General features: G+C 39.8%; 1 protein-coding gene across 3 annotated transcripts in view; it reads right to left on the reverse strand.

The window, feature by feature from the left end:
• Positions 1-26,128, reverse strand: part of RBMS1 (RNA binding motif single stranded interacting protein 1) — a 142,239-nt gene that overhangs the window by 94,444 nt on the left and 21,667 nt on the right. The gene's annotated exons all lie outside the window — the stretch shown is intronic.

The raw sequence follows: 26,128 nt of genomic DNA on the forward strand, positions 1-26,128 counted from the left end.
ACCATGCTACGATGGTTGCTACAATGTCAGATAGCTTGGGAAGGGAGGCCACTACACAGCAAGGAAGCTGGTACAGCGGCAGCACTCCCATCTAAACTTAGAGCCCAGCTTCACACACAAGGTCTCACATCTGACTTCCTGCAGAATTCTGAGAGCTGCAAGAGTCTCCCAGATAACAGTAGTGATTCTGCCACCCCTATCCTAAGGGTTACACATGAAACCTAGGCAGGCACATCTCCAAGAGGGGCACATATTCCTCAGGCTCCACCCAGGACTCTCTTATACATGTCAGGTCAGCCCTCTCATCCCTTACAAGATCTTGGATGAGGAGGGCCTTATTACAGATGGCCAGCCCTTCAAGTAAGCTAGATCAAGGAACAGACATAGCAGGGATTCCAGGAATCTACTTTATTGTTGTAGGGCATATTAAAAGAATCCTGAAAGCCTCTCCAAATCCTTCACCACCTCTTTTTAAGGACAACACAATCAAGGTGGAGCTGTTCTGAATCTCTTTCTCATGCTTTCTACTTTCCCAGAGCCGAGCAACCATTTTCCCTCTCCTGTCTTCTGGAAGCCAGAGCTAAATTCCTCTATACAAATTGGCCTGGCATTCAGCAGCAGCAGCAGGTTTATTGACCAGGCACTGGGGCTGAATCAAGGGGAGTGGAAGGTGGGACCAGGGTCAAAGACCAAATACACTTTCCCTACAGGCAGCCCTCCCTGCCTCCCATTATATCTCAGTCTGCCTCCCATGCCCAAGATGTTACTGCCTGGCCTATCCACCCTATTTGACCAACTCCCTTTGTTCCTTGCTATCCCTTCCCCTACAACAGATATTACAACCTCGCCACCCAGTTTGCCTGCAGCTATCCTCCAAGCCACTTCTGCCTAGCCTTCAGCAGGTCCTCAGTTCCTAACAGGCCAGCAACCCCCTCCCATAACAGCTTTTCCTCCACTTTGGCACTGGGCTCACCAGGACTAACTGGGGAGTGGGGGCAGAGCACAAGTCCCTCTCCACAGACCCAGAGGGGCTGCACAGAGTACTACTGCCTCCCCCCCATCACCTGAAGGGGGAACTCCCTACTTCACCTTCTCAAGTCCAGCTGGACCATCTATCCCCATCCCCTGCTTGAGAGTCATCTCTTTGTTCAGTGTTCCTCTGTCACCAAAGATGTAGCAAGCATTGAGTATACTGCAGAAACTGGCAAGTAGACCAGGCAGCCAGCGTTCTCTTGGTTGTGGCCTGGTACAGTTGGCCTGATGGCAGCCAGGAGACTTTGGCCACTTCAAAATTTTATTATTAGCCCAATATCATTCCCACTGTGCCAGTGCTATCTGCTCTGCAGAGGCTAGGTGCAACTAGATTGCTGTTGCCATTGTGGAGTCCTTGGGGTTCTCTGAGCTTGGTTCTTTTCTTGCAAACGTTTCATTACCCGGCAAGGTAACATCTTCAGTGCTAAAATGGGATGGGGTTTGCTCTCTATTTATGTGCTGTGGCCTGCCTTGCCAGTGCTAGTAAGGGTGGGGGTTTTGTTTTGCTCCTCTGGTAGTTCTTTGATTAACATATGTTTACTGCTTGATTGTGTGCCTGATGGTAATCTTTGCTTATCTGGGTGATGTTGCCATTGTTGTACTTCCAAATGCCACCAGTGCCACCACAAATCCAGCAAGTCCCCTGGCTGCCAGGTCCACCAAACAGCTGATCTCCTCTGCTGCTGATATTTACCAGGAATCAGTGTGGATTTGTCAAGAACAAGTCTTTTTCAGACTAACTTTATCTCATTTTTAAATCAGGTAACTTTGTGAATAGATTGTGGAAGTACTACTGGACCTAATGTATTTCAATTTCATTGCAACACCTAACAAAGTATCCTCAATGACATACTGATTAGTAAATGGGCTGGATGGTGGATATACTGTGGATTAATCAGATTGAAGGGATGTTTTGAGTGGGATACTACACGTTTCAATTCTAGTCCTATTTCAACATTTTCATTAATGACTTGGATACAGAGTCAGAGAGAATACCTAGTAAATAAGCAGATGACATGAATTGGGTGGAATATCCTAGAACACAGAAATATTAAAAATGATCTTGAAATATTACAGAAATCGGCTAAGAGTAAACAGACTGAAATTTAACAGAAACAAATGCAAAGTTTTTCACTTAAGAAACATGAATGAATGAATGAATGAATGAATGAATGAATGAATGAATGAATGCATGCATGCATGCATGCATGCATGCATGCATGCATGAAAAGATATAGGATGGGATATATTGACTCAATACCATTTGTGAAAAAGATCTTGAAACTGTAGTTGAATGCAAACCGAATGTGACCTAGTTGTATGATGTGACTGCAAAAATGGCAGAAATATTCTTAGGCTGCATCAATGGAAGTATAATTTCAGCTCCGCTTTAGTTAGATGATGTTTTAAGAAGGAATCAGAGAAGGGCAAATAAGTCCTATTAAGAGTGACAGAAAGAGTGGGTATTTAGTCTTGTGAAAAGCAGGATGATATGATAGCAGTCTTAAAATACCTGAAAGAATGAATTACATAACAGGGTTAAGACCTGTTTTCTATCATTCTATCATGGAGTTTTGGACTTACTGGATTATGTTCAACAGAGGCTAGACAACCATCTGTCAGGGATATTTTAATTTGAATTCCTATTGGGAACAGGGGGTTGGACTTGACATCATAAGTGGCCCCTTCCAACACTGATCCAGGATGAACTTGTGAGTTGTGGAATTATAATGATCTCTGCTGTGCTTATAGGATAATTGTTACAACATTTCAGAAGGTAACCAGTGTAGCAACTGGGAGAGAGGTGCTGCTCTGCTGAAATGCCTTTTATTTGTCAGCACATGGGCTGCCGCATACCACATCAGTGGAAGTCTCTGAATAGTCTTCAAAGCTGGCCCCAAGTAAAGTGCACTGCAATAATCCAAACATGAGATGATGAAGGTGTTAAGAATTCAGTCCAGATAATACAGCTCCAGAAACAGCTGCATTTGGCACAACAGTCAAAGTTGGACAAAGGTTCTCTTCAATTATACAAACTCATCTAACTGATTTACTTTCAGCATTTTTTTAATGTCACATATTATTTTGAGACATTTCAGCTGCATTCAGACATCAACACCAAATAATATCTACGCTTATGATAAATTGCACACCGTGGTTTGCAAATGAGTCCTAAGCAGGGGGATTCAGATCCAGGTGCCCCCTCCATGTTACGGGTTCCATCGTCTAGGGAGCTACATTTGGCAGGCCCTAGGAGGCAGGCCTTTTCTGCTGTGGCGCCTGCATTGTGGAATCTTCTCCTCCCTGAGGTGAGGTTGTCCGCATCACTTCTGAAGGTCCCTCAAGACCTGGTTATGTCAGCAGGCCTGAGGACCTCAGAGGATGGTGGGGTGGCTCCATTATGTGAGGTGGCTCCATTATTATTAACATCTCTCTATTTTTTTTTTGTATTAGCTCTGCTTTTATAGTTTTTAATATTTTTAATAATTAATAAAGATAGTTGTTTTAAGTATTTATTGTTTTAGTTCTCTTGTATGCTGCCCAGAATCACCAGCTTTGTGAGATGAGCGGCTACATAAATTAGACAAATAAATAAATGAAACATGCAAATTAATGTTTGCGCTAAAATGTATTTGCTGTTATGCACAATGATTACAGGTCTTGACCATGAAGACCAGAATGAATTTGGAAAATGAACAGTCAAAAAGCTAAATTTTTATTAGGCAACTGTATGTTTGGAATATCAAATTACAGCATGGCTTGTGTTAGAAGTTGAAACCTGAATCACTATGAGCTTTATGGTTTAGATATTAGCCAAACTGAAGCATCCTTTCACCAGTTAAAACCCACAGTATTTGTAAAAATGAGCAATACAGGTAATGTTTGAAGACTTGTAACACTCAGCTTTATGTATCCTAAATATCAAACTGTTTCAAAAGTAATCAGGTCAACTTCTTTTATATTTATTTCAAGGAACTATATCTCACTGCTATAAATTATGCTATAGAGACTAAGGAATCCATAAAAATCATGCTGTATGATGTCAGCTGAGTTTATCAAATAGCTTGAACAAAAAATGAAAAAGATAACCCCCCCAAAACATGCATTTATTCCAAGGACAGAAGGTATCATTTCTTAAAACTTCTCCTGAATTGCAGGAGTTCCAAGAAATCTCAACAGAATATATAAATATTTTTCTGGTCCTGTTTCTGTGACTCCTTTGATTGATTGATTGATTGATTGATTGATTGATTGATTATGTGCCGTCAAATCAGTGCTGATTCTTAGCGACCACATAGATTTTCTCCATGACTTTGGACCTTTTAGAATAAAATGAACTTTGATCCCTTTCTTCACCAAAATCCAAAGCAATGCTAATGCTGGAGAATATAAATAAGGCCTGGCGTTTTACTGGCTTTCAACGTTTTTATTAAGGCATTCTAATGGTGTGCAAAATATCTTGTGCTTCAAACAGCCATTTTGAGTGCTCTGAGAATTGAACAAAATATATTCTGGAGATTGTCCTAAATTTGGGATGCTTTGCTTCACATCATTTCTGGTGTTCTGGTATCTTGGTGCTTTTGTTTTTCTAAATCCTCTGAGGTAGGGAAACTTGGAGAGTACACTAGCCATTGAAGCAGCAGATCTGGTTTTAGTGTTCCAATGCATGGAACTAAGTGAGGGGGTGAGGGACACTGAGCTAAGCACATATCTACTGCAAAATTCTGAATATAAGAATTCTTGGTAAAAGGCTGCTGCCTGCTTAATTGGTATGTGTTCTGCTGTTTTAAAATTCTTTGTTAAAGCAACGTTAAGAGTTCATAGGTTGGAATGTAATATCCCTGCATGTTGTCTTTCTTTTTCAAGCAAGTCGCCAAATGCAAATGGAAGTGGAATGGAAGTGCATTATAGATAGTGTCCCTAACTGCTGAATATTCATTTTTTGAAATGCAAAAATGGTTTTGTTTGTTTGTTGCAGGGTAAACCAAATACAATGTCCTCTATGCAAATGTGCTTTGAAAGAACCCTTAAGAAAATAAATAAATGAATGAATGAATGAATGAATGAATGAATGAATGAATGAATGAATGAATAAGTATGTATGTATGTGTGTGTGTATGTATATATACATTTGCTGTTTTTATGTTCTTACAGTGTGATTGAAGTGAATGTTTTGCTGTTGCCTATTTATTAAGTACAGTTCTATTGCTGATTGCAGATACTGGCTGCCAATACATGATTATTTGCTGATGCTATTGCTTGCTGTGGCACTTTTTCAGTATTCTCATTTTTTACAAAAATAATCCCCTTAGTTAATTTTTTCTACAGGTTGCTTGGTAAATAGCACTTAGCATGATCAACCACTCTTATAGTCCTGGGATGAAAAAGGTTAATTATGAGTTTCAAATTTTGTTTCAGTTGAACACAGAACAATAAAAATGCTCCAATGGAAAATTTTGCGTAGGGCTATTATACACAGTTCTAAGGCACAACATACTGAGACCAAAAATTTACAGGAATAATACCATAAAAAAAGTTAATAACCTTCCCTCCATGTATCTCATTAATGAATTAATTAACACTATTTAATTAATGTATTAAACTGTATTGTAATATTTTTTGTTGGTGGTGTTATTAAATCCAGCCAAGATAGTATCTATTTTGAGTATCAACAATACAAAGAAATCTGAATAAAAGAGTACCAGGGGTGGGGGAATATTGTTTAAAAACATTGCAATATACGCTTTTACTATGTAAGGGTTTTTCTTCAACATGTCACACAAACATAGCAATAAAGTTGGTAATGAACCAATGAAATACTCCAAACCTTTCATATGTATAGATCTTCTTAAAAGTAATGGAAAAAAATGGTATATCCTGATGTTGTTTGTTTGCTTGCTTACTAGAGATCACACTACAAATACAGTGGTACCTCGGGTCACGAACTTAATTCGTTCCGCGACTCTGGTTGCGACCCGAATTGGTCACGACCTGAATCAAATTTTCCCATAAGGTTCAATGTAAATACGGTTAATCCGTTCTGACCCCTCCGAATTTGGTCACCAACCGATTTTGGTCGCGACCTGAATCAAATTTTCCCATAAGGTTCAATGTAAATACAGTTAATCCATTCTGAACCCTTTTTTTTTTTTAAATCACAAAAATATGACACAAAGTATAGTATAGTACAGTATGAAGAGAGAGAATGCTAACCTTGCTCGACGCGACTTCTGGCGTGGAGGACAGGAAGGCGGGTGGGGAGGTGGTTATTGTTTGGAGGGAGAGTCCCCCTCCCTACAGGAAGCCATGACCACGTGTCAGAGCAGGGGAAATGGCCGCGGATCCTGTTCGTCACCCAGTGCGGAGTTCGCGAAGGGAAGCAAAATTTTGCGAACGGTGCTGTTCGTGACCCGAATTGGTCGTGAACAGAAGCGTTCGTGACCCGGGGTACCACTGTACATACCCAGCACCCTGTTTCCTTTTGGGGTAAGCAACATTCTGTGGAGTGCAGAAAAAGATTAAGAAATAGTAAACCAAGAAATCAAAGGCAAGAGATAAGAACAAGAAAAGGAAACATAGGTAGAACTAGTTTACAGAAATATTATTCACTATTCTTCTCCATTCCTTTTTATCCTTTGTGAACCATCCTTACTCCACCATGGCCAAACCCCACTTCATGCATTGTATTTTGTTCTCTAAACTTTTCACCTTCCTCTTGCTCAAGATTTCATTTCTGCAACTGACCACCCATAAACTTTCTATCAGCATTTGCATATTTTCAGATTTCTCCATCAATTTTCCCATCTTTACTAAGCATTCTATAACAGTACACAAATTGATTTACTTGCTTTAGTTTTTCATCTTAATTTATAACTTTGCTTCATTTTCTATTTCAGACACAACTACCTTGCTTTTTGATACATTAATTTTCAGACCCATGCTCTTTGTTGCATCTTAAAGTGTAACATTCACAGCAAATCATTTGGGCACTCAACTAACAAGACATTATCTGCATGCAAAAATCCATGACCCCAGCCAAAACACATTTAATATCATTACAACCATTCTTTAGACATTCATCCATAAAAACATCACACAAGTTTGTCTTGCTCTCTGCTCCGCTCTAAGCAATTTTCTAGGCATTCCATTTATACTCATGCATGCTTAATTTTCTTCATATAATCCTCTTCTCATGCTCAGCAACTAACCTTAAATTCATGCAAAATATTCCATAATTCAAGCCTCTTCACTCTACCATGTTTTCTCTAAATCAATGAATATACAATAAATTTTCTTTTTCACATTCACGCATTACTCAATGACTTCCTGAAGAGCAAAATCTATTCTGTACACCCCCTGCCCAGCATAAATCTGCAGAGCACTACCCAAATGTTACTCATTGTTTTCTTTTATACCTTTTCAATCAGAATACTACCTAAAGTTTCCCAGGCTCACCTAACAAATCCCCCTGTAGTTTTTGCATTTAATCTATCTTTTCCTTTGCACAGAGGAACAATAATAGCAATCACCAGGCAATCATGCAGTTTTCACACGTTAAAACATGTTCTACAAGCAAACCATATCCATATTCTAACACTTCTCCAGTTATACCATCTGTACTTGAAGCACTGCAATTTTTCTGTTTTCTCATAGAATTATGAAAATTCCTTTCCAACATTTTTTCCTGAATACCATCATTTATAGCATTATTATAGGGTGGAGAGAGTGGGAGCCAACTAAGGTTGTCCTTGCATTTGTATGTGGTATGTTTGTTTTTGGAGGCAGCACTTACTTGGACAGAGCTGAGTTTTGGGCTGCCAGGCTATGTTTGGACTGTTCAGGCTGCAGGAGCGAACTGGAGGACAAGCTATGCAGAAGGACAACCTTCTTGCTGGCCACGCCTACTGGGTGTCCTGGCTGCATCTATGGAATTGGCAGCGTTTTTTTTTTAATTTAGCTGCAACTGTGGTGGCTTTTGGAGGACCTGTTCAGGCTGCTTCAGAGGACCGCTTGAGTTTCGTGTCAAGCAGGCTGAGGAGCAGGCTGGAGGAGAGCTGGAAGACAGGCCTTTCCTGAGGACAAGCTGCTTCTGCTATTCTATTGCCGCATTTCTCCCATTCTGCATCATCTGCTGTGGGCTGGATGCCAAAGCTTGGAGGAATGGGTGGTGGCCAGGTGGGTGGGTGGGAGTGGCAGGCTGCTGTCGACCCCCCTCCCCCACGGAGGCATTTTGCTTTCCCTCCTGGTAGCCTTAGCTAGAAGAAAGGTGTGGCTTCCATCTGATGATTAAGTGCCTGAGTGCTGGACTGTGGGTTTCCCACTTCGAACTGAGGACTGCCTTCCTCCTCTGGGTGAGAGCCAGAGGAGAAATTCATTAGGCTGAATGCGAAGGGAACCCTCTTTCAGTTGGTGGAGCAGCAAGGGAGGGGTCCTGTGAATGTTAGGGTGTGAGAGTGTATGTGTGTGTGTATGTTGATTCTTCTTTTGGGTGAGAGCCAGAAGAGGAATTGACAGAAGGTGAATGGGAAGGGAGTGCTCTACCTGCTGGTGGGAGCAGCAGGGGATGAATGCATGTGGATGTTAGTGTGTGTGAGTGTCTTGTAGTGAGGTGAGGAGGTGGTTGCTGGGTACCCTGATGGCACTGAGAGCTTCTGTACCTAAAGTGCCTCAGGCTGCCCAACTTCCCTTCCCAAGGATGGCTGGGGAGGACACTAGGAGGTTCCCGGTTTTAGGTCTTGGATGTGGGGATGGGGCTGCCATTGGGGAGGTGGAGGTGAGTCATAATACAATGATGACGGGTATGGTGGGAGACAGGGAGCAGTTCATTTCAGAGTAACGAGGGACTGATGTCTCATACCAGTTCCACATTCCAGCTCCTTGATCTCAACCCCAGTGCCTGGTCAGCAGACCTTCAGTGGCCCTATCCTCCAGCTGCTGCTACTGAATGCCAGGTTGGTCTGCATTAAGGCTTCCTTCATTCATGATTTAATCTTTGATGAGACAGCCGACTTGGAATGTGTTACCGAGACCTGGCTGGGTTCAGAAGGGCGGGTAGCCCTTTCTGAGATATGCCCAGCGGGATTTCAGGTGTGGCATCAGCCGAGACTCTGGGGCAGAGGTGGAGGTGTGGCAATTATCATCCAGGAATCCTTTATGGCTTTCAGGGGCACTGCTTCACAGGTCCCCCGATGTAAGACTCTGTTCCTTAAGTTGGGCTCTAGGGATCAGCCGGGATTGTTGCTGTTGCATAGCAACCTCCCTGCCTGAGCTCCTTGACTCCATCTTGGGGTTGGCAGTGGAGTTCCCCAGAGTTGTGGTTCTGGGAGACTTCAATCTGCCCTCTCGGAATGGGGTCGGAAGTAGCTTGGGAGGTCATGGCCACCATGACGGCCATGGGCCTATCCCAGGTCATCCAGAGCCCGATACGAGACAGTGGTCACACTCTGGATTTGGTGTTCCTGTCAGAGCAGTGGCTACGTGATCTGAAGTTGGTGGAGCTTTTGGTATCTCCCTTGTCATGGTCAGATCATGCCCTGATTTCCATGGGATTCTCTAGTGCCACTACCCATTGCGGGGAGGCTGAACCTCCTTAGATTGGTCCGCACCCGGCAACTGATGGACCCGGATGGGTTTCAGAGGGAGCTGGGGATTTCTTCTGCTGGTCTGCTGCATGGTCCATTCGAAGCCTTGGTTGCTGCTTGGTATAAGGGGCCGGGTGAAGCCTTGGATCGGATCGCACCCATGCAACCACTCCCTTCCTGTGGGTTCCGTCACTCCCCATGGTTTACAGAGGAGCTGAGGGAGATGAAACCAGAGAAGAGACATCTAGAGCGTCGCTGGTGCTCAACCAAGGCCGAGATTAACTGGACATGGGTTAGAGCCTCTATTAAAGCCTACCTTGTGGCGGTAAGGGCAGTGAAGCGACAGTACTTCTCCACCCTTATTGGGTCTGCAGATTGCCACCCTGCAGCCCTGTTTCAGGTGACATAAGCCCTCTTGGGTAAAGGGGGCCTGGAGCACCTTTTGCAGCAGTGTGCAGAGGAATTGGCTCAGCATCTGTCAGATAAAATCACTCAGATTTGCTCGCAGTTGGATGAGTTTTGTTGCAGGTCCAGAGGAGATGCCTGGGGTGGAGACTTGCCCGGTTATCTGGGAACAATTTTAACCTGTTGGACCCGAGAAATTGGACAGGGTCCTTCAAGCTGTGAGCTCAGCCACCTGCTCCTTAGATCCATACCCCTCCTGGCTTGTGAAAGTAGCCCAGGGGGGTGTTGTGTGAGTGGGCTCTAGCAGTGGGTTAATTCTTCTTTGAGGGAGGAGGTTGTTCTGTTGCCACTTAAAGAGGCTCTGGTGCACCCCCTCCTCAAGAAGCCATTGCTAGATCCCACCATACTGGACAATTTTTGTCCAGTATCAAACCTACCTTTTTTGAATAAGGTGGTTGAGAAGGTGGTTGCACAACAGCTTCAGACAGAAGCGGATTATCTGGATCCCTTTCGGTCCAGACTCAGACCTGGGTATGGGACAGAAACAGCATTGGTCATACTTCTGAATAATCTCTGGCATGGGTGGGAAGGATGTTGTGCATCCATCCTTGCCCTATTTGACCTCTTGGCAGTTTTCGATACCGACCCTGGGATCCTTCTGGATCGGCTAAGGGGACTGGGGGTGGGTGGCACGGTGCTATGCTGGTTTGCCTCCTTTCTCCAGGGTCGATATTCCAGTCGGTAATGTTTGGGGAGGAGAGGTCCTGCCCTCGGCCCCTACTATATGGGGTGCCACAGGGTTTAGTGCTCTCCCCTTTATTTAATATCAACATGAGACTGCTGGGTGAGCTCTTCAGTATGCTGATGATACCCAACTATACATCTCTGCCCCTGGTGAAGTAAATGATGCTATGGACAACTTATCCCAGTTTCTGGAAGCTGTGAGGGTCTAGACGGGGAACAACTGAACCCTGGCAAGACTGGGTGGCTTTTGGTTTGGGGTCCTGCCAGTTCTGGGACTATATCATCTTTGGTGCTGGATGGGGTGCCCCAGACAGACCCGGTGTGCAATTTGGGGGTCCTCCTAGGCTCGTGACTCCTGCTCAAAGAGCAGGTGGCAGTAATGGCTAGGAGGACCTTTGCACAGCTTCATGTTGTGCACCAATTGTGCCTGTTCCTGGACTGGGAGGCTCTGCTCACAGTCACTCATGCCCTAGTCACCTCCAGATTGGACTACTATACTGTGCTCTATATGGGGCTGCCTTTGAAGAGTATCCAGAAGCTTCAACTGGTGCAGAATGCAGCGGCGTGGGCAGTTATGTTTGCTCCTGGAAGAGCACATATTACACCTCTGCTTTGCGAGTTGCATTGGCTGTCAGTTTGCTTCCGAGTCCAATACAAGGTGCTGGTTTTGACCTTTAAAGCCCTTCATGGCATGGGGCTGGGTTATCTGAGGGACCACCTCTCCCTGATCATATCAGCCCATCCCATTAGATCTGGCAGGGAAGGTATGTTACGTGTTCCAACAGCCAGGGACTTGCATTTGGTGGGTCCCAGGAGGTGAGCCTTCTCTGCTGTGGCTCCCTTGTTGTGGAACATTCTCCCTCCTAAAGTTAGGCTCGCCCCTTCCCTGCTGTCCTTTAGGAAGTCCCTCAAGACATGGTTGTGTCATCAGGCCTGGGGGTCTTTGGGAACTGGAGACATTCTTAGATGGCTCCACTATGATTGATATTCTCCTCTTTCCATGAGGTTTGTATGTTTTAAAATTTTAAATTTTTAAACTTGTTGATAATGTTTGCATTTTAATAATCACTTTTTAATCTTTTATAGTGATTGTTTTTATCAATTTTATCCATTCAATTGTTGTACACTAATCGGAGTTGCTTTGTATGAGATAGGCAGCGATATAAATCTGATAAATAAATAAATTTTAAAAATATTTCAATTCTATTCTTCAACATCTAATTATTATACATTATTATACAAATCTCTAAAATACTTCCAGCATTCACTTACTTCAGTTTCATCCCCAAAAATTTCATCACTTTTTATATTTAATTTAATTCATTCTGTTGGAAGTTCTTTATTCTCTTTACACATTTCCAAAACTATTTTTTTTTACTTCCATCAACATTGATTTGCACTTTCTCTGCCTCTTTTTAATCACAACTGTTCCTTTCTTTAGCTTGCAACTGTCTTTTTCTCTATATCGACATCATACATGTCGTTCTCCTATTCTCATTTTTTGCAGCAATAATTTTCTTATATGTATTTTTTTCATCTACCGTTTCTTTCCTTTAATCATTTCACCAAGCATCCTTTTTCTTATTTCCCATTACAGTTAACTCTATACACTTCTCTGGTACTCCTTAATATAATTCTTTTGATTCTTTTCCAAGCAGCTTCCATGTATACACTACATATGTGGATTCTAAATTTCAAATTTATAGTGAAGAAACTTTAAATTTAGCCATAAGACTCTAGACAAAGCATTTAGATTTTAAGGATATTCTGTCTTAAGCATACATCTTTCCAAGTTTATTCATGGAAACAGCTTGAAGAACTTATGCTTGAACAAATTTCAACATCAGTCTTAAAAACATACATGGAATGTACATTACTGGAGGGACCTAGCCATTGTGGCTTGTAGACCATTGTTTAGGGCTCAGTGTGCTGTGTGAATACAGCCAATTGTGGTTTATTTCAAAGCCACTGTTAAGTAAAGCTTGGCTTATGCATTCTGCTTGTAAATTGGCAAAATCTTCCTTAGTCTTCTTAGTAGATGTATGCAGGCAGTTTCTAATGTAATCTTTGAAGTCTGTAAATATCTGAACAATTAAGCAGACTAGCCAAGCAGAAAGAATTACAAGATCAGGGCATACAGCATGCATGCTTACATTTCTACTGGCTGGCTGTAGTGCAAATATTATAGTAATTAAAATGCCTGTTGATTAAAAATATTTCTGTTACACATTCCCAGGAATCCAGAGTTTTGACTTATATCTATTTTAAAGAACAGAAACAACTTCTATGGTCATTTTATTTTATTTTATTTTATGATGCCTCGATTGCCAGAGTTTTATTGGCCAAAGCATAGAAAATAATACATATATTGAACTAATAAAATCGGAAGGAAGGAGGTGCTCAGAAACAAAACCCCTCCTTATACTTCTTAAGAATCTAGGATCAGAGAGGTCTCTTTAATTGGGAGTACGTTGCTGAAATGCACGTAATGGAGAGGACATTATTTCAACAGGGGAAATAAATCATTTCTGGTGACTTCATGGACCCATCCACATAGTTTTCTGGGCAGCAATATGGAAGTGGTTTGCCATTGCTGCCTTCTTTCAGGACATTTTTCCAATTTCCCAGTCTAGCCTAGAGCGCTGTTATTCCCTGAGGGTCTCCTCTGAAAGTTCAGTATTAAGCAGCTCAATGCTATTTAGCATCTGGGCCCAGACACTGAGTAAGCACCGCCAACAGCTAGTCTAGAAAGTAAAAGAAAAACAAAAGAAAAGCCCAAAGCCGCGGTGAACCACTCCTGTGACACTGCCAAGAAAACTGCAAGATTTTGCATCTCCAAGATGCAAGCTCAACCTGCAGGCATCTTTATATTAAGACCTATAGTTTATACTTCCAATAAGAGACTTCTCTTTCAAAAAGAACATAAATATGACTTCTGCTGAGCAGGAAGATCAACCCAGTGGCCTCAATCCTGAAAACTAGCTGACATTAAAGACCACCGAGATTAACAGAACCAGCTAGCTGCAGCCGGTGTCCCATTTATTTCAGGGAACGTAAGCATGACTAACCTTCCTTGGACTAGAGCCACTAACATCCATAAACTTTGAGCTAATGTGAGAAGACAGAAAGGATCCTTATACAATTAGTCTGCGGAGACTATCTGTTGTTGAAATAAATATGTACCTAGTTACTCATACCCACAATGAAACTCCTCATTACTAAACCTGTGCTTGGTACAACAGCAGAGAAATTACAATCTGCTAATCCATGATAGGTGCAACCTACTAAATATTACTGCTGTTAAAATTCCAGTGTTGTGGAGGCTGCAATTAAATGAAACAACAACAGCGTGACAGTCAACATAGTGCCTTCTCTACCTCATACACATATCGCCCCCCACTATCTTATTAGCAGTTGCCCTGCTGATATTTGGCAATGCCAGTTAAAGGGGATTTTAAGGGCTGTAAAGAAGGGCTTTGTGGGGAGGGACCATGTGTATGCTCTCAATACAATAATTTTGTCATTTCACATACATAGAGAAAACTTCAGTTCCATAACAGTCAGAAAGCAGGAGGGTAAATAGAATATTTAGCACTCAACTTGAAAAATACAATAATATGCATGGAAGACAATTGTTACTTAGGGATTAAATATGCTCTAAAAATGGCTCTCACTTCAAGTAGTAAGAAGCTAGGTATCAGAGGAAGATTTTCAATAGTTAACATGTTCACTCAATGCTGGCAATGATTTTGAGCCCACTTACAGGAGTTAAAACTATATTATGCCTGTTAGTTTCAGATTCAAAATTCTGCAAGTCAGGTTGGTCTTATGTAGCCATTAATTTCTAAGTAAATTGAACTGTTGTTCAGAAGTGGCTTAGCAATCAGTGGCTCAAAGAATAATTTTATTCACTCATCCAAGTCTAACAGCACTAATAAGGGGGCTGAAATTTTCCATTCTTAAAATGTCAGCTTTCATTTTTTCCTCTAACTGAAACAAGTAGTAACTTCCTTTATTTTTAAGATGTCAAGAGTGCCAAGAAAATGTACGAGATACTAAATACATGAGCTTTGTTCATATCTCATATGATTTATTTCATAAATCATGATTAAAGAACCATGGCTTAGCATAATATGTGGATCTAGTAAAGTTATTTTAAAATGTCAGCATGATTAGTTCAGCAAAGCAAGAGAGACAAAAATCTTCCTAAATTCTGAAGATAATTAACACTGCTGCTATATGATTTTAAAAACACTGACAGGGTAATCTATGCACATTATCTCATGTTTAGTACAGCTATTTCAGTTAAGAATGCCCATGTTTCAATGCATTCATGAACGGGAATCAACACAGCCCCCAATAAGTGTTTTTAAAAGGATGTTTAAAATGAAACTGTCTAGCTATAGATACAAGAAGAATCTTTAAAGAACGCAAATTCTTAGCTAAATTTGTGACATTCAGTATTTCCACCGCGTTTATAAGAAATTACCCCAGCAGAATCTACATGTTCAGTTTCATAATCTCATGGCCAAACAAGCTTGCATATTAAATTTAATTTTACTCATTCCTGGAAGTGATTTTATTCTAGACTGAATGCAACTGTAAAAGGATTCATATTTATCAAGATATAAAGCCACAATAACATAAAATATTTTATAAGCAGCACATTCACATTTTTCTTCTGTAAAAAAACTCAGAGTGATATCTTAAAATCTATTTTTCAGATGCCTAAAGGAAAACGCATTGTCCTTAAAAATAGTTTTACAAATGCTGTTATGTTTTACTATACATTGGTTATTTTTAATTCCAAAGAATATATCTGTACTTGTTTGTGCTGCCTCATATTCAGGTACTAAAATCATACCTTTAGAAAAAAATCCACACTACTTCATTATTTATACTTAATGTGTGGGAAATTGAATCCTGGATAAAACATTGTGAGGAAAAGAAATGCTGTTGGCTATTAGAACAGGATTGTAATCATAACTATAAGACATATAACTTCCGTTTATTATTGTTGGTCACACAGTCAGCCAAATGTTTAGACTGGATTTGGCATTTTTATCCACCTATCGAGTCCTTCCCAAGGACCTGGGATAGGCAGATGTTGTTTGATGGTGTTAAAGGTATCCATCACAGAATATAAGCTGTTCCAAGTAAAGCTGGCTTTTCCAATTGACTGATGGTGATTTTGTCAATGCTGATGGTCTTTAAGTGGTACTCCAAATGTATATTATTATTATTATTAGTAGTAGTAGTAGTAGTAGTAGTAATCTACAATTAAATTCACAGTCTAAGACTAGTGGAAACTTAATAATTCAAGTTCTAACCAAGGACCTAAGAATTATTAAGGTAGTATCTGAGAATATAGGCAGTTCCAAGCAGAGTATTTTTTGGTAAAATTAGGGTGTTCAGGTCCGATAAGTTCAAAATTTCCAAATATTGAGGGAGTCCCTTAGTTATTGCTCCAAGGGCTCCAATCATGACTGATGTAACAGCAGATTTCTTTTTCCATAAGTGTTCAACTTCAATCTGCAAGTCCCGGTATTCCATAATTTTTTCCAACTGCTTTTCCTTAATCTTAGCATCACCTGGTATAGCAACACCAAGGAACCAGACTTTCTTCTTTTCAATGACCATTATATCAGGCATGTTACGAACAAGATACCTGTCTGTTTGGATCTTAAAGTCTCATAAGATCTTAACATGCTCATTTTCCAAAGCCTTCTCAACTTGTTGGTCCCAGTAGTTCTTACTACATTCACATTCAAACCTCTGGCAAAGTTTCCAATGAATAATTTTGGCAACTCGGTCATAACGCTGCTTGTAGTCAGTTTGTGAAATTTTACTGTAGCCACTGATCAAATGGTCAATAGTTTCATCCTTTTCACTACAAAGACAGCATTTACTGTTGTTACATGCTGAATTTTCGATTATTGTTGTTGTTGTTGTTATATTTTATCCTGTCTTTTTTATATATAACTCAAGGCAGCAAACATATCTTACTCCTGCCTCCTGTTTTCCTTAGTAACAACCCTGCAAGTGGGTTGAGCTGAGAAAGAGTGCCACGCAGCTGGCTTTCATGCCTAAGGGGGCCTAGAACTCAGAGTTTCCTGGTTTCTAAGCCAGGATCTTCATCACTACACCACTTAAATTAACTACTACTTTAACTGGTGAGAGTAAGTATATAGGAGACCCTCTCCCCTGCAAGCCTCTGCTTATTTTACTGAAATAAAATTGGCTGGTCATTTTTCACCAGTTATGATAATATGCTAAATCCTGTTTTAGCCTTGTGGTTTCTACTCTAAGGCTAGGCTAGATTTCATACTCCTCCTCTAGACCATTTTTTAAGTGATACCCTGACTAGAAACAAGAAAGCTGTGACCTTATTTAATTCATCAGGCCAGTCTCATCTAACTATATCCCTGCCTAAGTACGGTAGGTAGGATTGGTGGGGAGGAGAAAGCAAAGGGTTTAGAAGAACTGAAACATTTATAACAAGAAATGTGACTTTAAATTCCATTGTAAGAAAGAAACACTGTAAAGCAGCACTCTCATAGCATTTGTGCATGACTACATCACTGTATTATGCTTTAAATAATTTGAAATATTGTACTGACTGCACAACATGGAATATGCTACAGCCTTGGGTGAGGTCCCCAGATCATTTTCAAATATTGCTGATCTCCAAAGGAGTTATTAAATAAATGGTGGAATAATTATCTGCATTTAATTAAACTTAATTGCATTAAATTAAATCAACTTTACTTTTAAAATCTTCAACCCATCTACTTAAAGGCTGAGTACAGCCAATGGCCTGGAAAGATTGCTTGCTTCTACTGGATAAGGCTGCAGCCTAACACTGATTACCACCTGCACTTTATTGCAGGGGTTCCATGGCTGGATTGTCACACTGTGGCTTACAAAACCACAATGGGTGGAGCTGGGTTTACACATCACATTATGCCAAAACCTAACAAACCCGATATGATTTGGCACCTTGTTACTTACATACTCTTCAGTCAGAATTGACCTGACCAATTTGGTTGTCCTGGGAGAGGCTGCTTGTATTACCCATTTCCATAAAGTCAGGGGGAGCTAGACATGAATGTGCTACTTTGTTCTGGCAGTGCCTGACTTTGGAATAACCACCCCACTGAAATCTGACCAAACCCAGATTTGATTTCATTCTGGAAAATGCTTAAAACTGAGCTCTTCCATACTCCATTTCTTGACTGACCAGAACCATCTGAATTTGAATGTATTAGTGAGTGATGACTTTTGCTATGTTCTGCTATTCCATTTTATTTACAGGTAGTCCTCATTTAGTGACTGCCTTGTTTAGCAACTGTTCACAGTTACAATGGTGATGAAAATGTAACTTTGTGACCAATCCTCCCATTGATAACTTTCTCAGATCTTTAAAGCAAAGGAAAGCTGAAGTAAGATTTTAAGCACAGTCATGGTTTCACTTAGCGACTGCTTCACCTAATGCCAAGTTGCCTGTCTCAACTGTGGTTGCTAAATGAGGACTACCTGTATTTTTATTTCATTTATTCTTAACTTAGATGTTTTATTGTTACTGTTATTGTCTAGCATGGGTATCTTATTGCTAATTATGGTGGGAGTTTGTGGTATAATGTTAACTGCTGGCAGTCCTATCAGATTTGGTAGTTACTTTACCCATACAGTAGGTCTGTGTGAGGTAACTTAGAATTGCTTCAGTGAAGAATGGTATGCAGTCGAGGTGATGTGATTCTTTTCACTGAAGCAAAAAAGCACCCTAGTTTCCCTTAATGAGGCACTCTGCCTTGCCTTGAAAATTCCTGATGTTATATATTTTTATGGCTTGAAAAAGCCTTTTTGGCTTGGATAAGTATAGCTGAGGAATGTGGAGAGGAGGGAATTGCCTTGCAGCTGCCTTCTCTCAACATTCTTCAGCAGCACTCACCTGAGCCAGAAGCAGCTTTGGTGCAGATGCTGCACACGTGCAGAAGCCTCTTCCAGTTTTCACAAACACTAGAAGTTGCCCTTGGGAAGTAGAGCCCTTGGGAAGTAGAGCTAGAAGATGCTTCCTGCCCTTGGGAAGTAGAGCACAAGTGCTAGAAGATGCTGAGTTTTCCTGCCCTCTCTTTGCCCACAGAAATGAGGTGGCCATGGGACTTCATAAAGCAGCTCCAAGGGAATGCTTCACTCAACCTTCATCAAGTGAAGCATTCAATGTGCACAGCCTTTACTGTGCATGTTCCAAATCACCCACAATTAGTAAGAGTCCAGGACCTAAAGCCTAAACTGAAATGTAGGATGTACACATTTTGATGCTGATTAGCAGGCATTGCTTAGTTTGTTCTGATTATCATCAGTTCAAGCCCAGCGCTCCCCCATGTTCCCTTGCATATCCAAGGATTCACGTGAGTGATGTGTCTTATACTGGATTTTGTGGAAGATATAAACAGTATGAACAAAGTATTTCATTTCCTTTCAAGTTTCCTAACACTTCAGGACCCAATTAAAAATACTTTTCTGGACTACTAAAATAAATCCAAGTGTATCCTAACATAAATGTAACTTCTTCAAGCAATTAAGTAGCCAATTTTGGGTACGCTATCTAACATTTTCAATTATTTCACTCATCAGAACATGTACTGATACCTATCATTTATTAAAGATGTTAGTATTCAGGCCAATTTTGGCTACTTAGCCAAACTGAGCATTTTACAATTAATTTTCCTTTAGCATATTACAATATGAACCTTTGTAGATTTCCCAGATGAAGTAAAGTTTTTCCCATTATTGCAAATGACAAATTAAAAGCTTCATCTGCTTAATATTCCTCTCCTGAAAATTATAGGCAAAAATATCCAGTCCCCCATGTTTTTAGTTTGTATTTTCTAAAGAGAAAACTGGAATCTGCTTTTGCATTAACATAGGAAATGCAGTGATAAAATGTGTATGAGAGGCCAATCATTTAAAATTTGGCTCCCAAAATTTTAAAAAGCAGCTGTCAGTTTCAGTTTGGCCATCACTACAACTATTTTTATGGCTTTTCCCCATTAACAATGCAGTTTTCTGTAGTTAAAAAGTGGACTGCAGTAAAATTACCTTTTCACCAAATTCCAAAATATTGTCATACATCAAACTTGGTTCAAAATGATGGTAATACTTTGGTTTGCACAGTTTATTTTAAATTATATTCCAGACCTATTAAAAACATCAAGTTTTTAATTAGCTTCATAGTCAAACTTATTCCTTAGCTTAGGAAAGGAAAGAAGATGCAGAAGAGGCTTGAAACAGAACAGAAAAAATTATGGGAAGGGAAGGAATAAAAATAAATTATGGGGAGGGAAGGCATGAAATAAATCTAATGAATAAATATTTATTCATTAGATTTATATCACACTTTTGTATAGCAGTTCAAGGAGGCATAAATAGTACCCACTAATCACATTTTTCCCCACAACACTGTGCAGTAGGTTGGGCTGAAAGAGAGTCATCCAGTGAGTTTCTATGGCTTATGGTGGGTCCAACACCTTAACCACTATACAGGTAGTCCTTGGGTTATGATCACTTATTCAACAACTGTTCAAAGTTATGACGGCACTGAATGAAGGGGACTTACGGCCGGTCCTCGAAGTTGCGGCCATCACAGCATCCCTGTGGTCACATCATCATGATTTGGGCACTTGGCAACCAGCTCACAATTATGATGGTTGCAGCATCCCACAGTCACATGACTGCCATTTGCAACCTTCCCTACCGGCTTCCCACAAGCAAAGTCAATGGGGAAGCTGGCAGGAGTTCACAAGTTGCTCCAATAAGTTACTCCTGCTCCTGCTGCTTTTTCACCTGCCCATTCATGCTCCGTAGCACCCACCCACAGCACCTGCCCACCCATAGCTCTTGCCCACCAGCCTGCTTGCCTGGGAATGCTGCTTCTTCCCACGTCGCAGTCATGTGAGGTCCTCGCTTAACAACCCATGCGTCCTGGGGTTATGACAGCAACTGAGACTGCCGGGATTGCCATCACTAAGTGATGTGGTCACATGATGTCACACTTTACAACTGCATAACTTAGCAATGGAAATTCTGGTCCCAATTTCCATCATAACCTGAGGACTACCTGCACCACACTGGCTATCAGGTAGATACATTAGAGAATACCACAGACGTTTGTGGAATTCTGCTATGGGGGATACTTGGAGGAATAATTAAGTGAAAGAGCTTAGGGATGAAAAAAATGCATATAAGAGATAAATGATGCAAAAAACAGGATGAGAGAAAGATATTGTATAATGTGTATCTAGAAATAAGTCAGTTCTGTAGAATGTATCAGATAATAGTCTGTTAAAAGGCAAGAAATGCAGAGAAATTTTGATGGAAATTTTTAAAAAGTAGGTAAAAAGGGCTAAACGGGGGGTTTCACCCATTGCGAATGGAATTAAAAATAATGATGAAATAATTTGGGATGGAGCTGAAGCGAAGAAATGAAGCATTTAGGGATTTTTAAAAGGTGGTGTGCCTGGAAAAATGTTAAAACATGGATGTGGTTGGTTACTGAGTGGCTGGGTGAGTTTTTAAACATGAGTATGAAAACTGTATTGCAGCCTGATGATTGGAAAAGTGCCAATTCTGACCTTCTATACAAAGAGAAAGGTAGCGGGAGTGAATGCAAAAACTACAGATGGATTAGTTTGTTAAGTTTATTACAATGCCAAGATGAAGATAAGCCAGTTTCCTCTCTTATTTTGCATTGATCAGACTGCACCTAGAATATTGCATTCTGCTCAAGGTGCCACATTTTATGAAGGATATTGACAAATTGGACCATGTCCAGAGGAGAACTAAGATGATAAGGTGCTAAGAAGGAAAAGCTTATAAGGAATACATGGAGGCAGTGCATACATTTAGCCTGGAGAAAGGAAGATTATGGGAAGACATAGTGGACTCAGCAGCGGACCTGACTAGATTGTCTCCAAGGTCCCTTTTAATCCTTACATTCTTAAATTCTGTGATGGGAAGATGTTTGGCTGAAATTTGATTGAAAAGCAAGAGTGGTAAAAATGAGCAAAATTTGGGAAGTGCTGTGTGGCTTTAAGCTGGACAGGGGATGTCCAAAACAGGCTTTTTACTTTTCAGTAGGTCATCAAGAAATATATGAATATGAGAAAGTTTACTATACCTTTGTTGATTTAGAGAAAGCGTGTAACAAAATGAAAGCTTGAATTATGGAATGCTTTGCATGAATATTAAGCTGAAGATAAGAAACAGAGATAACAGCAGGATATGAAGAATGTAAAACATATATGATAATATGTGAAATGCTTAGTAAACAGTTCAACACTAAGCAGGGCAAGGATATGCAATACCCCCTTGTTTGTTTAATCTACTTATGGATAAATGTATAATGAATGGTTGTGGAGGCATTAAAGGTGCATTGGCTGAGGACGTTAATATGTGCTTAGTCCTATATGAATATGATGCCATGTTGTTGGCTGAGAACCTGATTCGTTTGCAGCAAATGATAGATTTTATGATGCAACAAGTAGTATGAATCTCTAAATTAATGTATCAAATACAAGAAACTCCTCAAACATCACACAGCTGAAAGAATTCTGCAGGGAGAAGTGGGAAAAAATTCCTCTCAGTCAATGTCAGAGACTGTTAGGCAGTTATAAGAAACACCTACTTGAGGATGTTTCTGCCAAAGGGGGCAATTCCAGGTATTAGAACCAAGGGTTTACTTACTTCTTCCATGGAAGGAAATGGCATATCTATAATTTTTTGTTGAATAAATGATTGCAAGATCAATTTTTCATACTTTTTTTTGTCCAGTTACATCACCTTTATTTTTATATACTGTTTGAATGAAGATAAAAAATTGATATGTCCATGTATGTTAGAAAAGAAAAGAAAATTACATGGGGTGTGCATACTTTCTCACATGACTGTATTATGGCAAGCTGGATTGGAAGATGAGCATGGTTTTAAAAATGGAGGAAGAAACATCAATAATCTGCACTATGCTGATGATACTACTCTGATAGTCAAAAATGCAAAGGATCTGGAAGCTTTAGTCAAGAAGCACAGTGAAAAAAATAGAACTTAAATTAAATATAAAGACCACCAAACTAATGACAACAGATACAATGACCAGCTGACAATGAAAATATCGAAGTGGTAGATAGCTTCTGCCTGTGAGTATCAACCATCAACAGCAGAGCAAGCTATCAAGAAATATGCTGCATTCAGTAAAGCAGCCATGAAGACCTTGGAAAAGATATTCAGGTGCTGTAATGTGTCTACATGTCAGGTTCAGCCCAAAGAACTCCATGAGACGGTGCAGTTTATTAGCTTCACCTCAATACAGAAATCTCTCCAGACTGAACCTAAGTTCCCAAGCCAGCAAACCACAACACCGTGAATTCCTTAGGGTGGTGCCAGTCTCATCTTCTTAAACTTCCCACGCTCCTGTTGAGGGCTAAGGAAACGCTTATCTCCCTGAGCGTGGCCTTCATAACACCATTCCATCACACTATACCTACAAAGATCAATGTAGTGCAAGCCATGGTATTCCCTGTGGCACTCTATGCAAGTGAAAGCTAGAATTTGAAGAAGCTGGACAGAAAGAGTATTGAACCTTTTGAACCTTGGTGTTGGAGAAGTCTCCTGAGAATACCAGGAACAGCCAAGAAAACAAATGAATCATTGAACAAATCAACCCAGAGTTCTCATTCAAGACACAAATGATCCTATTTCAGACACATTATGTGAAGACCTAGCTCTCTGGAGTAGGCTCTAATGCTGTGAAAGGTGGAAGGAAAGAAAAAAAAAGGACAACCATCAGCAAGGTGGATGGACTCAATTGCAGTGGCAATAGGTACACCATTGGAAGACCTGAAAGACCATCATGGTCACTAAGATCATCATGGAGAAAATCTATACACGGAGTCAATACTGACTTGATGGCACATAATCAATATGAACATGGTGGAAGCAAGGGGGGAACAGTATGGAGAATGGTCCTTATGTAAATTAGATTTAGCTTTAATTCCTTTGTTATCTCATGCCTTTAATTTCTTTGATTCACTATTTCTTACTCCTTTTCTGCAGCTTGCATAATGATGCTTACCATAGAATGGAATAGCATGGTATGGATTATACACTGAATCTGAAAGTGAAAAAAAATAGATCATATGTCAACTGACCCACTGCATAATTTATAGAAGGTTATGAAAGAGAAAATACTAATACCAAAGATCTAAGATAGAGAACTAAAGTTATATTTCAAAAAAGTGAGTAAAGAGCTACATTTTTAAAAGATTAATAATGACTTAGTTTTAAAATAAAAACAACTGAGTACTTATGTCAGCAATTTCCTTGTGCTTGAACAAATGATTGATGCTTCCTTGCACCTATAGAAACCTGATGAAATCAATGTAAGACAAACTTAAGTCACTATTTGCAATAGCTTAAGAAGGCATAAATCACTAACATGCTTGGAAAATTACTGCTTCAAAATACAGTTGTGGGAGTTTTACAAATAAGGTAATGGATTTTTTTTTTTTAATACTGCAAGATGTTTAAATAAAATACTTCAATATGACCATAGGAATGTAAAACCCTTTCAAATATTCATGTGCTCCTTGTATCCCTAATGATAAATCTATGAATTTGGTCCTTGAACAGCCCAAAGCCATCTAAAGCAATGAAAACAATCCTGGGTATTTATTAAGAGTAGGCCTATGGTGTAAAATAAAGTAAATATACATTCACTTTTTGACCAGGATTTTTAAACCACGGTTAAATCACAGTTCTCAGGTTCATACAACATACCAAGCAACAAGCAAACTATAATGCTTTGCCACTGTGTTAGGGCACTGCATCTAAAAGTAATGCCATGAGAGTTTCGCCAAGGAACACAGAGACTAAACCAACTGAGGGCTTATGTGTATGGTGTGGAATATTGAAGGCTTGCATAATGAGGAATGCTGCAATAAACAATGTGGTACATTCCAGATATGTTAGACTTCAATGTCTATCAGCCCTAATGGCAAGAGATTGTCAGCACTGTAGTCTTAAACATTTGGAGGGAGGTGAAGAATGGAAACCTTTGCCATATTCTTTAAAGATTTAAAAATAATATTTAAATATATTCAGGAACTGATATGGACTTACAATTGGGAGGTCAGTTGTGTGGGAATGATAGGGATCACATATTATTTCTATAGGATATGTTTATCTGGCAAACTATTATAATTGTGTGTGTGATCAAGAATTAATTTTTGTTAATGCAGCATATTGTTCCCACTTCCTCACCATGATATGAAAGACTGAATATTCTTTTTAATGCTGTTCTCAGTTCATATCCTTTGAACAGTTGAAAACTAGATTTGGCAATCAGTGTATTATTGGCAATCAGTGTATTATTAAAGTGGAAGAAGTTAAACATAAACTTTGTTAACCAAAGATTTGCTTTACATCTAGCACACAGCTACCACGGAAATTAAATACTGACTTTAGACAAAATGCCATAAAATGTATGATTGAGAAGATTATAAGCACCTCTTATCAAATAACACCACAACATAACATAACGTTGTAAATTGTCATTTACCAGACAAAGTATGTTCCTCAGTGGTTGAGATATGCTTCTGTTTAATCAAGCTTTCTTTAATAAAACATATTCAAAAGCTCTGACCACATTTTGAAGATCTTTCTCTAATTGCTCACATTCATTTTCTAGCAGACAAAGAAAGCACTCTGAGATTTTTAAATTATTGCCTAATCTGGCACCTTGAGATGAATAGAAAATTACATTCTTTAAATTATATGGTAAAAAGAAAGTTAAGATTACCCAATCAAGCCCCCTAGCTTTGAGAGAGTTGCAAAATACACACAGAACAGAAATTAGCTTGATATAGCTATATATTGGCACAATAAGAAAAAAGGCAATAACCAGTGAGGGTAGTAGATGAAGAAACTGATTTACGTCCCTTTGCAGACTTTTAGAACATAAGAGGAATGGCCAGACACATTTGGGGAACAAGCTATCCTCTTCATCTTCATTTAATCAACGTCTTTCAATAAATTCATTCAGTAAAAAATTTTGATCTTTGCTCCGTAATGCAAAATCTATGAACAATACATATTTACTTTAAAGTAATTATGTAAAAAAATCCCCACAAAAACAAATTAAAGCAACAATAGAGAGGTAACTAAATCACACATTTTCAAATCTCAGGGAATCAGAATAAAGTTAATTTTCAGTTGCCCTCATGACAAACTAAAATAGTTAATCAGTGTAATAGCTGGAAGAGTTTACAGATTGTACTTCAGTGAGCAGCATCTTGTACAACTAGTATAGT

The sequence above is a fragment of the Python bivittatus genome, unplaced genomic scaffold (genome assembly GCF_059951505.1).
Source record: "Python bivittatus isolate LINGU-HERP-01145 unplaced genomic scaffold, Pbiv_v1 ctg000480_np1212, whole genome shotgun sequence".
In the NCBI taxonomy this organism is placed as follows: Eukaryota; Metazoa; Chordata; class Lepidosauria; order Squamata; family Pythonidae; genus Python; species Python bivittatus.